At 45.1% G+C, this 15,025-nt stretch overlaps 1 protein-coding gene across 2 annotated transcripts in view; it reads right to left on the bottom strand.

Moving 5' to 3' along the window:
- Positions 1-15,025, bottom strand: part of TIAM2 (TIAM Rac1 associated GEF 2) — a 218,726-nt gene that overhangs the window by 110,983 nt on the left and 92,718 nt on the right. The window contains exon 1 of one of the 2 annotated variants that reach the window (XM_075126829.1): positions 3,039-3,095. The exons of the other annotated variant lie outside the window; for it this stretch is intronic. The gene's annotated coding sequence lies outside the window, so the exon portion shown is untranslated. Of the gene's footprint in view, positions 1-3,038; positions 3,096-15,025 lie in introns of those variants that run through there. 2 annotated transcript variants of the gene reach the window in all.

Below are 15,025 nucleotides of genomic sequence, written 5' to 3'. Positions count from 1 at the left end.
AAAAAATAATGTTTTGGCATTAGATTTGCTTATAAGAAACAACAATTCAAGGGAACAGGAAGTTTTCAGACCTACAGAATAAATTGCTTATTCTGTGGCAGCAGTTTACAGCCAAGGACTACGAAGATTCCTGTTGTGATTTCACTTATTGTAAGAGCCACACTACTTTGATTTCAGCACTGCCATCTCTCTTCTTCCAGTACAATGACATTGCCTAAGTTAAGACTTCCCTAAAATTAAAATGCAGGATGCTTCTCTATTCTAAATTGTGCAGAACTATAACTTCAGATTGACAGAAGGTGCACAGGAAGACATAAAAGGACGGAGTACCCTTCAACCAAAGACAGAATTATTTGGTATCCACGGATGAAATCTAAAGGAAAAAGAGGCTATGGTAGGATTGTCATGTGGCAATTTTGTAGATTTCTTTGGTAATGGTTGACCTCTTCAAACTATGAAGTTGTTAGAGACCGACTAACGTACATTCTAAGCAATGGTGAAAAAGGCATCTTCATGCACACATGAATCAGTCTACTTCTATCTGTCTATTTGCATGCAATATTTAAAATATCTTCATTCTCTTGTTGGGCACTCAGTGTGAAATTCACTCCTGTGCATGGCCAATATGAGACCTATGCACCATTTAAATTCCACTTAAGCCCTCTTTTAAGATCTTATGTGGGAATGTGTGTGCTTCACAGGCCTGGTGCTGGTCCTTTGGACATGCGTGAATCTCACACTAAAAGAACACAGTGTCACTTGAAGGATATTGAAGCAGGCAGCAGGGAGGGATCTGGGTCCAGAGACTTCCATTGCTATGAAACCATCAGAAAACAGATTTTTAGACTAATACAGCCTCCTTTCTAACCTAGGCAGATCTACATAAACAGTGTTGCCAATAATCATCAGAACCAATAGTTTGAAAGGATGAAGCATCTTGGAGAAATATCCAGGCTCCAAAAAAAGTACTCACACTTATGTTATATTGCCATTGTTCACCTGCTGTGAAAAAGTAAGCACATCATTGAGGGAGAAATGGTCATTAACCTATCTTTACCCCCCACCCCATCCATGACCCATTAGTTCTAAGTCTGAGTTCAGCAGATCAAGAGCAAGAGCTTTGTTTAAGACCGACTGTAAAACACTACTGAATGTAAATAGATCATCTGTGAGGGGAAATTCAACAAGAGACATGTAGGCAATATAACTGCATACTCTCCATAGGTAACTGGGCTCTTAGCTGGTAGAATGGTAGTAATAACATTTTAGGAAAAATAAAATTCAATCCATATGGAACAGATCTTCTGGCTTGGATACATCAGAAGACCCCAGATTAGAAAATTGGGCAGAAGACCAAAGGAAGATGGGAAACATCAGACCAAGGCTAGAAAAGCCACCTAGGAAACGTGAACAAGAAAAAGGCCTTGTCTTTCCATTCTTTACTGTTGACCTGGAGATGAGAGAAGACATCAGATGACTGTTCTAATGAATCAACAAGGCATCTACTGTAGAGGCCTTTCATTTAGAACAGTGGCTGCAAAATCTTGGTGTCCTAGGGTTCTCTCTAGTCGCAAATGCCAGTAGTTTACATGCCAGTCCTCCACTGCTAGAAGACATCACAGAAACACGATGGGCAGGAGTCCACTCTTCTGAATACCATGGCCACTCAAAAATAAATCCTGTCTGAAGTACCAGTGCTGAAAGTGAGAATCAGGAAAATGAAAAAAATACGTACAGAAGAAAGTACACCGAGAGCCTAGGAAATCTCACTGTTCTACTCATGCAAATACTGACCTCAAGCTCCATCATGATTATAACGTTTGTACAAAAGATAGGAGATTAATCAAAAGGAGCCCACACTGACAGATGAATGTGGATTTCTTTAGATAAGTGCAGTAAAGGGGTACACTCTCAGACCTTTTTTATGGAAGGACTTAAAGTATTTGGCATTGACCTCTGGTGGGAGACACTATGGCAAATGCTATTTATCTTTTCTCTATTGTTTTTTCACTTGTTTGTGGGATTTTTATTTTGTTTGTTTAAGTATATATATTTATTTTTTTATATAAAAAATGATCTAATCCTTTGAGAGGAGAGGAGTATAAAATAAATGCGTCCCCAGCACTCACCAAATGCAGCCTTCTGTCTTAGGAAAGATGTGCTCCACAAGCTAAGGGGGTATATTCCGAGCTCACATGCTCATACTCCTGCTAACTCAACGAGAGCTCGTGTGAGTATATTTAGTGGTGTAGCTGCAGCAGCACGGGCAGGAGCAGAGCCAGCACAGATCCCCGAGTCCAAACCTGCCTGAACCCCACATGTACATATCTGGCACCAACACACCATGCCGCTCCCCACGCTGTCACAGCTACACCACCATTTATGCTCTCTCGCTTACCCGCACTGAGCTAGCGCAAGGATGTCTATGCTAGGGGAAACCTCTAGCTCATACTAGATACACAGCCTTAGAAGGACTTTCAGCTGTAGAATGCGACTGTAATATTCACCTTCAGGAAGGGGGGGAAGACATGGTGGTGCCAATGTCTTCGCAAACATGGCTGGTCCATCTGCATGTCAAATAAGGGCACCACAAGAAACTCTCATCTCAATTAGTGGTGCTGCGATTATGCAGAATCTAGAAGTATTTCAGAGTAATTAAAAAAAAATCCCTCTCCCATATGAAATTGCCAGTTTGTTATTTTCTTTTGCTGCACTTATGTGGTCTGGAATGCTATGGCTTTGACTTGGACCAACTAACTGTCTCCCCTCTTTCTCTAGCTCAAGACAATTTAAGAAAAAAAGATTCTTCTTTCAGTAATTCCCAATACTTTTTCTTGTCAGCTTAAATCACTTTTATACCCTCCTTTCTGTAATGGTCAAATCATCATCAACTTCAGATGGTTTACTGAGTCTGAGCCTGTATTTTTCACTTAGCTACTATACAGCTTATGGTTGCGGGGAGGGAGAGGGCTTAGCGCATTTGCTTTGTTAGTTCCACAGGAATACAGGGTTAGAAGTATCTTGTTTATAAATTATACCTTTGTTCACTTTGGTTTGCAGTTTAATGTGACAGTCACGCAGAAAGCCAAAAAGTAAGCTAGACTTCACCTTTTTCAAGGCTGTACATGGATCTATTCAGGAAATAAGCAGGGATGTGTATTAGTGTTGCACTGTAGCTGAATTAAATACCGAGTTTCTTATTGGCAGCAATTTACAGTATTTTTTAAAACTATGCATTTTGGTCACGTGCTTTCACAAATGAGAAGCAGATTTTTGATTCCTGCAACTCCAATCATATTCCTATGACAAAAATACACCATAATAAATTGTACCATAGTATTCTTGGCAGAATATTTTGCATTTATATACTACTGTATTCAAGCAATGAACTAAAGCAGTGGGGGAAGAAGGGGGGGAAGCATTATTTAGCCTTAAAAGTCCCATTTGAAGCCAGAATCCAACTCAAACTCATTTGACTCTCTTTAGAGCAGAGTCTCATTAGGTTAAACAGAAAAAACTGTTCGGTAGATCACAGATGAAAATAAAAACAAAATACGACAACAGTTTTCTTCATAAAACAGTAATCAGTATTCAATTATTAAATATCAGCTAGATAAGTCTTTTAAACAGTTAATCATTGATCACACGCTTCTATTTTATATATAAAAACCCACAATCTCTTTTTTGGTTTTACATACAAAGTCAGTACCAAAAAGCCTACATCACTCTTCACATGTCATATCAGAACTGCAGACCCTGTAACGAGGCCATGATTTTTCCTTTTACTTAAATCATTTTTCTGAGCCCTAGACTTGTGCAATTTAATTAAGTTATGCTTTACAGTCTTCAAGTTAGAGCAGCATGGAAGACTGATTCAAGCTTGAAGATCCTTATCCTATTACAGGAGGGCTGATACAATCTAAATCTCTGGAGACATAATTTTCTTCTGCAGTAAAAACAAAGTCCATCATTTGTAAACGTTATTGAATTGATGCACAATGGCTAGTGTGCACATCCATCTAAGTAATAACCATTAAGCTTGAAGAAAAAAAAAAAAAAGAGAGAGAGCCAGTTCAAATTTTGGCTAATGTAGTTGTAGTAGTTAAAGAGCTGATGTGTCCTCTCTCAGAGGGACGACTTCCTGCCCATGCAGGGATGAACTTAATGATCCGATAGGTCTCTTGCATCTCTAGCTACTATGTCCTCAGGGTATAGGCAAAATATAAAGTAGATTAATGTAATGCCTTCAAGGAATTTCAAACTATTTAGGAAACTAATGAGTTAGATCCTAGGAGTGCATGGACTCTGTACCTGCAGGAACTGCAGGCAAATTTAGCAAAAGTTTCTAAAACCTGATTTCTCAAACTGTCCTCCCTTTTTTCAGCTTACAACTTGTGGGCACAGATGTGTGCAGAAACTGATGTTCTGTAGCCATACATCCTGAGGATGGGTGGTCTTGTGGTTAAGGTACTGGACTGGGACTCAGAGCTGAGTTCAGTTTCTGGCTTTGACACAGATTTTCTGTGTGATGTTGGGCAAGTCATTTAGTCAATCTATGCCTCCTTTCCTTCAAGGACATAAGAACAATGGGTGAGGTTTTCCAAAGCGCCTCAGTGACTTAGGAGAACAAATGCAAATGACTTTCATTGGGACTAGTGCTCTTAAGTCACTTAGGTGTTTCTGAAAATCCCATCCAATAACATTTCCTTTCTCTCGTCCTTTGTCTATTTAGATTGTAAGTGTTTTGGGGCAGGGACTGTCTCTTAATATATGCACAAACACCACAGCACAGTTGGGCCACAATTTCAGTTGGGGCCTCTAAGTACTACTGTAAATACAAAATAGGGAAGAAGCAGAAGAAGGTGTCTAGGTACTTTGGATGCAGCCACAGTCAGCTAGTCAGTCATCTAAATTCTCTCAACTGTGCCCACGTGAAATTTTGGGTGCCGAAAAAGACACTTGATTGAGAGCAAGACCCCATTGCTCAGCAATAATTCTCCTGCAAACTTGTATGCGAGAATGTCTTACTAGGTCTTCCTTATTCTGTTAAAAAACTTTCACTTCCAACTGGAAAGTTAGTAGAGATGGTTAGGGCTGCCATTGAGTAGCTCATCTGTGGAACAGTAACCACCTTATTTGCCTTAAACTCACACCCTTCTCCTCTAAAAGCAAAAGTGTTATCTACTGATAGAGAGTTTACATGAATAACCTGAGCTAACACAGGTCACCTTTGGGTAGCTTGTTTATATCAACTTCTTGTACATATGTCCTGTATGTCAGAATTAAAATTGGACCTTACAGCAATAGTCTGTTGTTTAAACAATGATGACAATTAGGTGGTTATGTGTACATTTCAAAAAATAACCACTCTAAGATGGAAATGTCATACTTCCTTCAGCAAATAATTTAAACAGATACTCTTAAGTAGCAAAGCTCTGTTTGCAATCAGGTCTAAATATTTTTTTTTCTTTCCAGTTGAATGTAGCAGAGAGATCCAAAAGACAACGAGGCCAAATCTCTGTGCCACTCCTGCCACTTTACCCTGCTTTATCAGCATAAAGAATGGAAGTTTTTCCTCCAATATTAAATGTATTTAACACTAAGAAAGGAAACTTTTGGTCCATTATGATTCGTATTTATTGTAAATTACTAAAATTATGGGACAGGCTAGGCAGAATCCAAGAAAAAAAAAAGGAGAGAGATAGTCTATGCATTAATCATCATGGATTGGGGCAGTCACTGTGGTGTATTACTGATAATATAAAGCTCTATTAAAGCATACCATACATATGAAGCTTTCCTTAACCCTTCCCCCACCCCCCACACACACCCCGGGGCAAAAACACAAAAAACAACCACCACCTTTAGGGCCGAGCTGTAAGGTGATTTTGGCAGTGTCTAATTCACCAATTACAACAATTAAGTTCAACTGATCACAGATACAAAGAGTTCTGTGGAGGAAAACAATTCACGTATACTATGTAGTGTAGATGTTAGCTAAAGAAACCACTATAGCTGGAAGACATCAGAGAAGTAGAGACACAAAAATTGTTCATTCTGCCCAGTACCTTCAAGTTCAAAGGTTTCTTATCGCACTTTATTTTTCTTTTAAATATTGTTTTTGTGCCTGACAGATAGTTCTCTCTCACTCTCTTCCCAATTTCTACTGCCCACCAGCCTTACCTTCAGCAAAGCTCCTGCTTCAGCCTCTTCTCCCTAATGTTTCACAAAACTATGCAGCATACACACACAGACACTCCCTTTCTTTCTGCCCCAGTAAGCCAGGAAACTGTGTCTAACACTTCAAAATGTTCAGCCGTTATGAGCTAAAAACAGATTCTGGGCTACGCTGGATGTATTTTTGTCTGTAAGCTACACACCCTCCTCATGTTCAATTTTTTCCATTGGTGGAACAGTATGATGCAGACTTAACCAGAAAGTGGTTTTCCATGGACCGCTTGAAATGATTAGCTTGGACAGCCTTCCATAATGCCTCAAAGCCACCAGGGAATACTCTATGACTAGGCTGTTGTTTGACCCTGCATTCCAGAATTACCACGAAAGTTCCATAGGAAAGCTACTAGAAAGTTTGCTGAATAAAGGTTTGCTTTCTTGAAGGTAGCCTCAGTGTCTTTTTTAAACTCATTAACAGCAAGTACACACACCTAACATCCTTGTGTATGATGCCTTGGTAAACAAAACAACTTCCAAACCCACCACTGGAATGTTATAGTCATGAAACCCTCTCTTAAAAATAATTCTATGATTTTACACAATGTCATGCATATCAGGCAAATCCTATGTTCTCTTTGGTTTTGTTTTTAAAACTGTACCAAGCTGCAATAGCCTACAGGTTGAACTATTTGTTTCTAATAATGGTCATACGATACAAAGCAGACATATATTTTACATAAATGACAATATTTTTAAATTTCAGTGCCTAAGCCTAGTCTACTAAATCTATATTTAGGCACACAGATAACAGCCTGATTTCCAGAGGTTCTGAGCAACCACATCTATTGACTGCAGTGAGAGCTAAGGATGCTCAGAACATCTGAGAACCAAGCCACTTATTTAGATGCCTAAAAACAGATATAGATACCTACCTCTAAGCACCAGCATTTGAATATTTTGGCCAAAGTGCATTGTGGAAGATATGTTAACTCAGTAACAATGCTAATGAAACAGACTAGAATAAGTTTCATCTAGTTAAACTCCTTATGTATCAAGACTCTTTAAAATGACAACCAACAATCATAGCTACCAAACTGTTATCTATCCTGCATGCTTATGCAAAGAATATCAGTTTCACAAAATCAACTTCCCTATTCAGAAGTTTACTTTAGGAAAATATTTCTCCACGTTGAACAACAGGATGCATGATTTGAAGGAAACATTCAGCAGAAAAGACAGTTACCTTTTCCGTAACTGGTGTTCTTCGAGATGTGTTGCTCATTTCTGTTCCACAATAGGTATGCGTGCTTGCCACGTGCACCAGGGTTGGAAGTTTCCCCCAGCAGTACCCATGCGGGGGGGGGGAGAGCGCCCCCTGGGGCCTCTGGAGTGGCGCCTGCCTGGGCACGGTATAAGGGGAGCTGCACGCTCCCCCCACCCTCAGTTCCTTCTTGCTGGACAACTCCGACAGAGGGGAAGGAGGGCAGGATGTGGAATAGACATGAGCAATACATCTCGAAGAACACCATTTATGGAAAAGGTAACTATCTTTTCTTCTTAAAGTGATTGCTCACGTGTATTCCACAGTAGATGATTCCAAGCTATATCTGTTGCAGGTAGGTAGGAGTTCACAAGTTTCCAGGACGGAGGACAGCCCTGCTGAACCCGGCATCATCCCTGGTTTGGGGGACGATCGCATAGTGCGAGGTGAATGTGTGAACCAAAGGCCATGTGGCAGCCCTACTAACGTCCTGGATGGGGACATGGGCCACGAAGGCAGCCGACGAGGCCTGCGCCAGAGTCGAGTGTGCCCTCACAATGGGTGGCAGGGGGACACCTGCCAGCTCATAACAAGAACGGATGCATGAAGTGATCCGATTGGAAAGCCACTGAGTGGAAATCGGGTGGCCCTTCGCGCGCTCAGTCGAGGCAACGAACAGTTGTGAGGACTTTCTGAACGGCTTGGTCCGCTCGAGATAGAAAGCCAGAGCCCGCCGCACTTCGAGCGAGTGGAGACGGTGCTCCTCACTGGACGTGTGAGGCTTCGGGCAGAGTACAGGTAGAAAAATTTCCTGACTCATGTGGTAGGTGGAGACCACCTTGGGGAGGAACGCGGGGTGTGGGCGGAGCTGGACCTTGTCTTTATGAAAGGCCATGTACGGTGGCTTGGAGGTCAGGGCCCTGAGCTCCGAGACTTGCCTGGCCATCGTGACTGCAACCAGGAAGGCCACCTTTCAGGAGAGGTGAGATCAGGAGCACATGGCCAGTGGTTCAAACGGGGGCCCCCATGAGGCGAGCCAACACCAGGTTTAGGTCCCACTGCGGGATGGGGGTCTAGAATACAGAAAAAGATGGTCCAAACCCTTAAGGACATAGCATGAGAAAATACCGTGTGCCCTTGCACCGGCAGATGGAAGGCCGATATGGCTGACAGGTACACTTTGACAGATTAGGGCGCCAGGCCCTGGGCTCTCAGGTGGAGGAGGTAATCAAGGATAAGTTGGATCAGAGTGGCCACAGGGGAGACACCCTGGTCTGCTGCCCACCTAGAAAACCGGGACCACTTCACCAAATAAGCAAGGCGAGTGGAGGGCCATCTACTTTCGAGGAGGATGCGCTGAACCTGTTCTGAGCACATCCTTTCCTCTCCACCTAAACACTGAGCAGCCACGCCGTGAGGTGAAGAGCCACTAGGTTGGGATGGAGGAGGCGGCCCTGGTCCTGAGAGAGCAGGTCTGGGTGGAGTGGCAACAGCCACAGCGGAGCTATCACCAGGCCCATAAGGGTCCCGTACCAATGCTGCCTGGGCCATTCTGGGGCAATCAGGAGGACCAGGGCCTTGTCAGTCTTTATCTTCTCCAGGACCATGCTGATTAGAGGGAATGGGGGGAAGGCGTAGAAAACCTGGCCTGACCAGGACAGGATAAGGGCATCAGAGATAGCATCCCTCCCCAGGCCCCACTGGAGCAGAACTGGGGGATTGCCTGTCCTGCCGAGTCACGAATAGGTCCACCTGGGGAGTTCCCCACCTTCGGAAGAGCCAGTGGGCCACTTCCGGGTGGAGGGACCACTCGTGTTGCGAATATGTAGATGTGCAAGTATGTGTCCTGTAGATCGAGGGCAGCGTACCAGTCCCCGGGATCCAGGGAGGGGATGATGGAGGCCAGGGAAACCATGCAGAACTTGAGTTTCACCATGTACTGGTTCAGACCTTGCAGGTCAAGGATGGGCCTGAGCCCCCCTTAGGCCTTCGGGATAAGGAAATAACGGGAGTAATACCCCTCGCCCATGAAATCCTCGAGCACCGCCTCTATCACTCCTAGTCCTAGGAGCCGTCCCACCTCCTACTCGAGCAGAGCTTCGTGTGAATGGTCCCCCAAGAGGGATGGGGGTGGTGGGTGGTTGGGCGGGGAGGAAGTAAACTGGAGGGTGTAACCCCAGGAGATGGTGTTGAGGACCCATTGGTCCGAGGTTAGCTGCGACCATTCCGGGAGGAAAGCACACAACCGGTTGGAAAAGGGGAGCTTTATTGGGGGTGGATCACTGATGAGGGCTGGCGGGGTGCCCCCAAGCATCCTGTCAAAAGCCCCTTTTCCCCACCTGCTTGCCCTTGGAGGACCCAGGCTGGGGGGCAGGCCGAGACTGCCTCTGAGGGCATCTCTTATAGTCCCGCTGCTTCTTATGGGTGGCCTCGTACTTCCGGAAGGTGGCTTGGGTGGGAGTCTGCTGTGGCTTGAACTTAGATTTTGCCAGAGCCGGTACATGGAGGACCAGAGTCCGGAGCGTCGTGCAGGAGTCTTTCATGCCATGCAGCCTTGTATCCGTTTCCTCTGCAAACAGAGCTTTCCCGTAAAATGGGAGATCCTGCACGGAAGACTACGCCTCGCTGGACAGCCCAGAGATCAGGAGCCATGATGCCCATCTCATGGACACCATGGAGGCCATGGATCGTGTGACCATGTCCGCAGCATCCGAGGCTGCCTACCCCTTCCTCCACTAGAGCCTTGAACTCCTTCCTATCACGCTCATGGAGGGAGTCCTCAAACTTGGGCAGGGAGCCCCACAGATTGAATTCATACCGGCCCAGGAGAGCCTGATGGTTTGCCACTCGTAACTAGAAGCTCAAAGACTAATATATTTTCCTTCCAGAAGAGTCCAGTCTCCAAGAGTCTTTGTTCTTTGGGGTAGGGGCTGGCTGACCCTGCTGTTCCCTGTGGTTGACCGACTCGACCACCAGGTTGTTGGGTGCCGGGTCGGTATACAAGTACTCATGCCCCTTAGTGGGTACAAAGTATTTGCATTCTGCCTTCTTAGAGATGGGGGCCAATGAGGCCAATATTTGCCACAGGGCATCTGAAATCTTAGCCACCCCTTCGTGAAGAGGCAAGGCCACCCTACCCAGTGTCGACGGGGACAGCACGTTAAACAGGGAGTCTGAGGGCTCCCCCATCTCCTCTGCCTGGAGGTGGAGGCTTGCTGCCACCCTCTTTAAGAGTTCTTGATGGGCCCTGAAGTCCTCCTGCGGGGCGGAGCCGCAGGTGAGGAGGCCAGTGTGGTGCTCTGGGTATCGGCCGGCACCGGAAGGTCCACCACCTGGTTGGATTCCGGGCACGGTGCCGAGGACATACGTCCCACCGACTCCTTTCTCGGGGGGTCTGGAGAGGGAGGCCAATGGTGCTTCCGAAGCTCCGGTCACCGAGTGAGCTCGCACCGGGGGCTGGGCATGTTGCCCACTGGTACCATGGGGAAAGCCATAACGTTTGGTGCCACTGCACCTGCTGTGGCACTGGCAGGGCCGGCTGTTTGGGTTGGCTGGCCTGGCCTGGCCCGGCCCATCGAAGGCCAGCTATGAGTGGAGACCGGGCTGGCATAAGATCTGCTGCTGTTTCTGGATTTACCAACCGGTACCAACAGTAACAGCTGCTCTGCGAATGGCCTCAGTGGGTGGAACTGCAACAGTGAGATGCCGGCGATCGACGCCCGGGGCTGCAATGTCTTGGCGGAGACTTGGAGCTGGAGTCCAAATGAGAACGGCATCAACGACTGTGCTGTGACCGACTGCGGTACCCCCTCCGAATCGAGGACCATTGGCGACACCTGCCGCGGTCCCATCAATATTCGCTCCTTGAGGACAAGGTGCCGAGAGTCCTGGCCGGCCGGAATCCAGCCAGACAGTCTGGTAGGCATTGAGGGCGATCCACATGGACTCTGCCCCAAATGGTTGAGGGCGGCGAACGGCGTCAGGAACATTCCCTTGACAGAGACCGGTACTGGGCGGGAGGTGACCGCGGAGATCCCAGCAGTGGCTTGCCTCTGGAGTGTGGGGCTGACATCAGCAGCACTCCGGGCACCGGCATGGACATAACATCCCGGACCGCCTGGAGGGCATCCGGGCAGGCCTGTTCCAAAGGGCTGGGCTACTCCGCTTAACATGAGTCTGAGGCCTGGAGCCCGGTGAGGATCGAGGACTGCCCGACATGGGCCTAGCCGTCTCTCCCAGACTTCCCTCGGTGCCGCTGCAAAGAGGGAGTCTTCTTGCCCCTCTTGGGATGCCCCGTGGATGGGGAGCGGTGCCCACTGGTTGATGGCACTGGAGGGTCGCCGCATACTGATGCCGCAGTGCCGGGTACCAGTTCAGAGGGGTGTGCTGGAGTCGGGGTCAGCACCGACTCCATCAGGATGGCCCGGAGCCTAATGTCCCTTTCTCTTTTGGTCCGAGGCTTAAACGACTTGCAAATCTTGCACCTTTCTCTGATATGGGTTTCTCCCAAACAGCCTGCGTGCGGGTCACTTCTTGGCATAGAGCACCTACAAGAGCCGCACGACTTAAACCCTGGGCATGGGGCATGCCCTGGCCCAGGCTCACTGTCTGACTAAACTAAACTAACTACAGGTACTAACACCGAATGAACGAACAGTTCTGGGGACAAGCTACAGCAAAGCCGGAGCAGAGTAGTTCTCAGAGTAGCAGCCGTGTTAGTCTTTATCCGTAAAAAGAAAAGGAGTACTTGTGGCACCTTAGAGACTAACAAATTTATTAGAGCATAAGCTTTCGTGAGCTACAGCTCACTTCATCGGATGCATCCTTATGCTCTAATAAATTGGTTAGTCTCTAAGGTGCCACAAGTCCTCCTTTTCTTTTTACAGAGTAGTTCTGACGCACCTTCACTGGCAGCAAGAAGGAACTGAGGGCAGGGGGGAGCGTGTGCCAGGCAGGTGCCACGGCGGGGGCACTCCTCCCTTACAGGTACTGTTAGGGGAAAAACTTCCAGCACCGGTGCACGTGGCGAGCACACACACCTATTGTGGAATACACATGAGCAATCACTCAAAGAAGAACCCAGAAAACCTTCTACACAAATTTGCACACATTTGATTTGAGTGAATGCGGGAGACCTATTTTAAAAACAATTTGCATAGGAACACAGGCATTCCTACACCAGATCAGACCTGCGGTCCATTGAATCCAGTATCCTGTCTCAGATAGTGGCCAGTTCCAGATGCCTAAGAAGAAAGTGGAAGAAACCATGCAGGTTGATAATTCTGAATAATCTGTCCTGGTTTCTGTTTAACGCTAAAAACAATGGCTGGCTGGCTCCTGCACTGAACCATGAAGGTTAATAGCATCAACATGTTTAGAAGGGTATCAGATGTAACTATTAATATGTTCTCATTATCCATATAAAAGTCTAATCCTTTTCTGAGTCCTAATGGGCTCAATGAAATCCTGTGGCAGTGAATTCCAGGTTTTTTTTTTAAAAATAGTACCAAAGTGATGCACTAGTAACATGCCTAGGCTGCACCCACCTAACTGGCTAAGACACCTGTTACACCTGTTTTAAAAGAGTGTGAGTTTTTCCCTAACAGATTGCTTGAAAACTCTTTGAAATTAACATATGTTTTATGATACACTTTACTGATCCCTCTAAGTAAACTACTGAGTAGAATCCCCAGATATACTTCGTGCAGGCTATGATGACCCTTGTTTGTCTGTGCAGGTGGGCGAAGAGGTGTGCAAGACCCCCCTCCTATGTGCTGCCAACCCAGGGCTTCCTATTCCCCTCATGGAGGTGGGTTTTTTTTTTTATAGCACTGGGAGATGCTGCGACTACATAAGCCATGCTAAAGCGCTGCCGCGCGAGTGAACACATGCCCTTAGCTTCAGCCAATATAAAGATCACAGGAGAGAGTCTGCTGGCAGGGCATTTGATGTCAAGGCCCCTTTCCTTTGCAATATTCTTCCACCATGGACCAAAATAACATGAATTGATGACTGTTAGGGCATGCTGCAAGCCACATCTCAGAAAAGCTATGGAAGACATAAGCATTGTCAGGTAATGTTTAAAGTACTGGGTAATATGGGAAATTTGCTTTATTTTTGTGTTGTCAGGTCTTTTAGTATTGTTAGATGCATGAAGTCACTGTTTCTTTGATTTCATGTGTTTTTTACAGTATGTTTCAAAAAGTATCTAGAGTGTCTAGATGCTAGATAGTGCCTCGTTACTCTCTTACAAACCAATGCATGTGTCAGAGGCAGAATCAAAAATGGGAGATCAGTTGAAGAGAAAGCAGGTTAATGGTGTAGTAGTTCCAAATCCTCAGGTCTGTGTGGATGATGACACCAGACAAGATAATCAAATGGTCTGAACACAGGGTTCAAATGGAGAAAAAATAAGCTTCACTCATTTGAGTTGCCAAAATAAGATACTGCTCACAGGAGACTGTACATATCTGTGCCCCCACCCTCCTTTCTTACATGAGCAAATTAAATGTTTAAAATGCTTGACATTTAAACAAACATTATTGCACATTTGAGCTAACAGGTCCCTGAGATGAATGGGGCAGTTCACACCTCTCAGAGCTATTGCTCCAGGCTCTCTGCAGGTTCATCTCTGCATCAGTTAAACTTAGGTTTCAGAGTAGCAGCTGTGTTAGTCTGTATTCGCAAAAAGAAAAGGAGTACTAGTGGCACCTTAGAGACAAATAAATTGGTTAGTCTCTAAGGGGCCACTAGTACTCCTTTTCTTTTTTCAGTTAAACTTAGTTCACATTTTTGAAGTTTTCTTCACAACCAAAACAGCTAGAAGCTTTCATTAAAAAAAAATTAAGTTAAGATTTCCGAAAACAAGGAAACAACTGATATAGGTGACAACACACCATACCACTGTGTACCATCCCAATCCGATCCTTTACTAAGCTGGTGTCTATAAAGACATAGAAATAGCATTGATATGTCATGCTGATAATCACAGTATTTCGCAGGTTCACAAATTCTCTCATAGCACGGGACATAATAGAAAATGTGTCTCTTGGACTAACTCCTCTTCTATTTGGAGTCACATAACACCTTTTTGACACCAACAATTGTTTACATGGAAAAATAATATTAGGAAAGGATTTCTTGTATTTTTAGCTTTTCCCCATTCTCTCTTTCCCCCTGCTCTCCCCTCCATTCTCTAGACCTCTGCACAGAAGAATATAGAAATGGGTCTAAAGAAATCACAGATAATTTTGAGGTTACCTAGCAATATCAACCATCATCAATTACCAAGGGAAATGTTTTGTTCCAACAAAAACGTTACAGTAAAGTAAATACAGTAAAGTATTTGTAAAAGACTTACTACAGCAACATATGTGTCAGGTTTTTAAAATGTATGTTGTTGCATAGCAAGAAACTAAATTTAAGAATTGAAAAATGCTCACGGAAATATAAAATGGAACATTTTTAAAATAGTTTAAAGCATCTGGAAAGTGAAGTCTTCAAACAAGCAGTTTAAAAGGCATAAGTCTACCGAATATGTGCAAAAATATTTGAAGGCGGAGTCATTTGTCACATTAGCATAGGCAAGAG

This window comes from Caretta caretta, chromosome 3 (assembly GCF_965140235.1).
Source record: "Caretta caretta isolate rCarCar2 chromosome 3, rCarCar1.hap1, whole genome shotgun sequence".
Classification (NCBI taxonomy): Eukaryota; Metazoa; Chordata; order Testudines; family Cheloniidae; genus Caretta; species Caretta caretta.
This window is presented reverse-complemented; position numbering and strand designations above follow the sequence as displayed.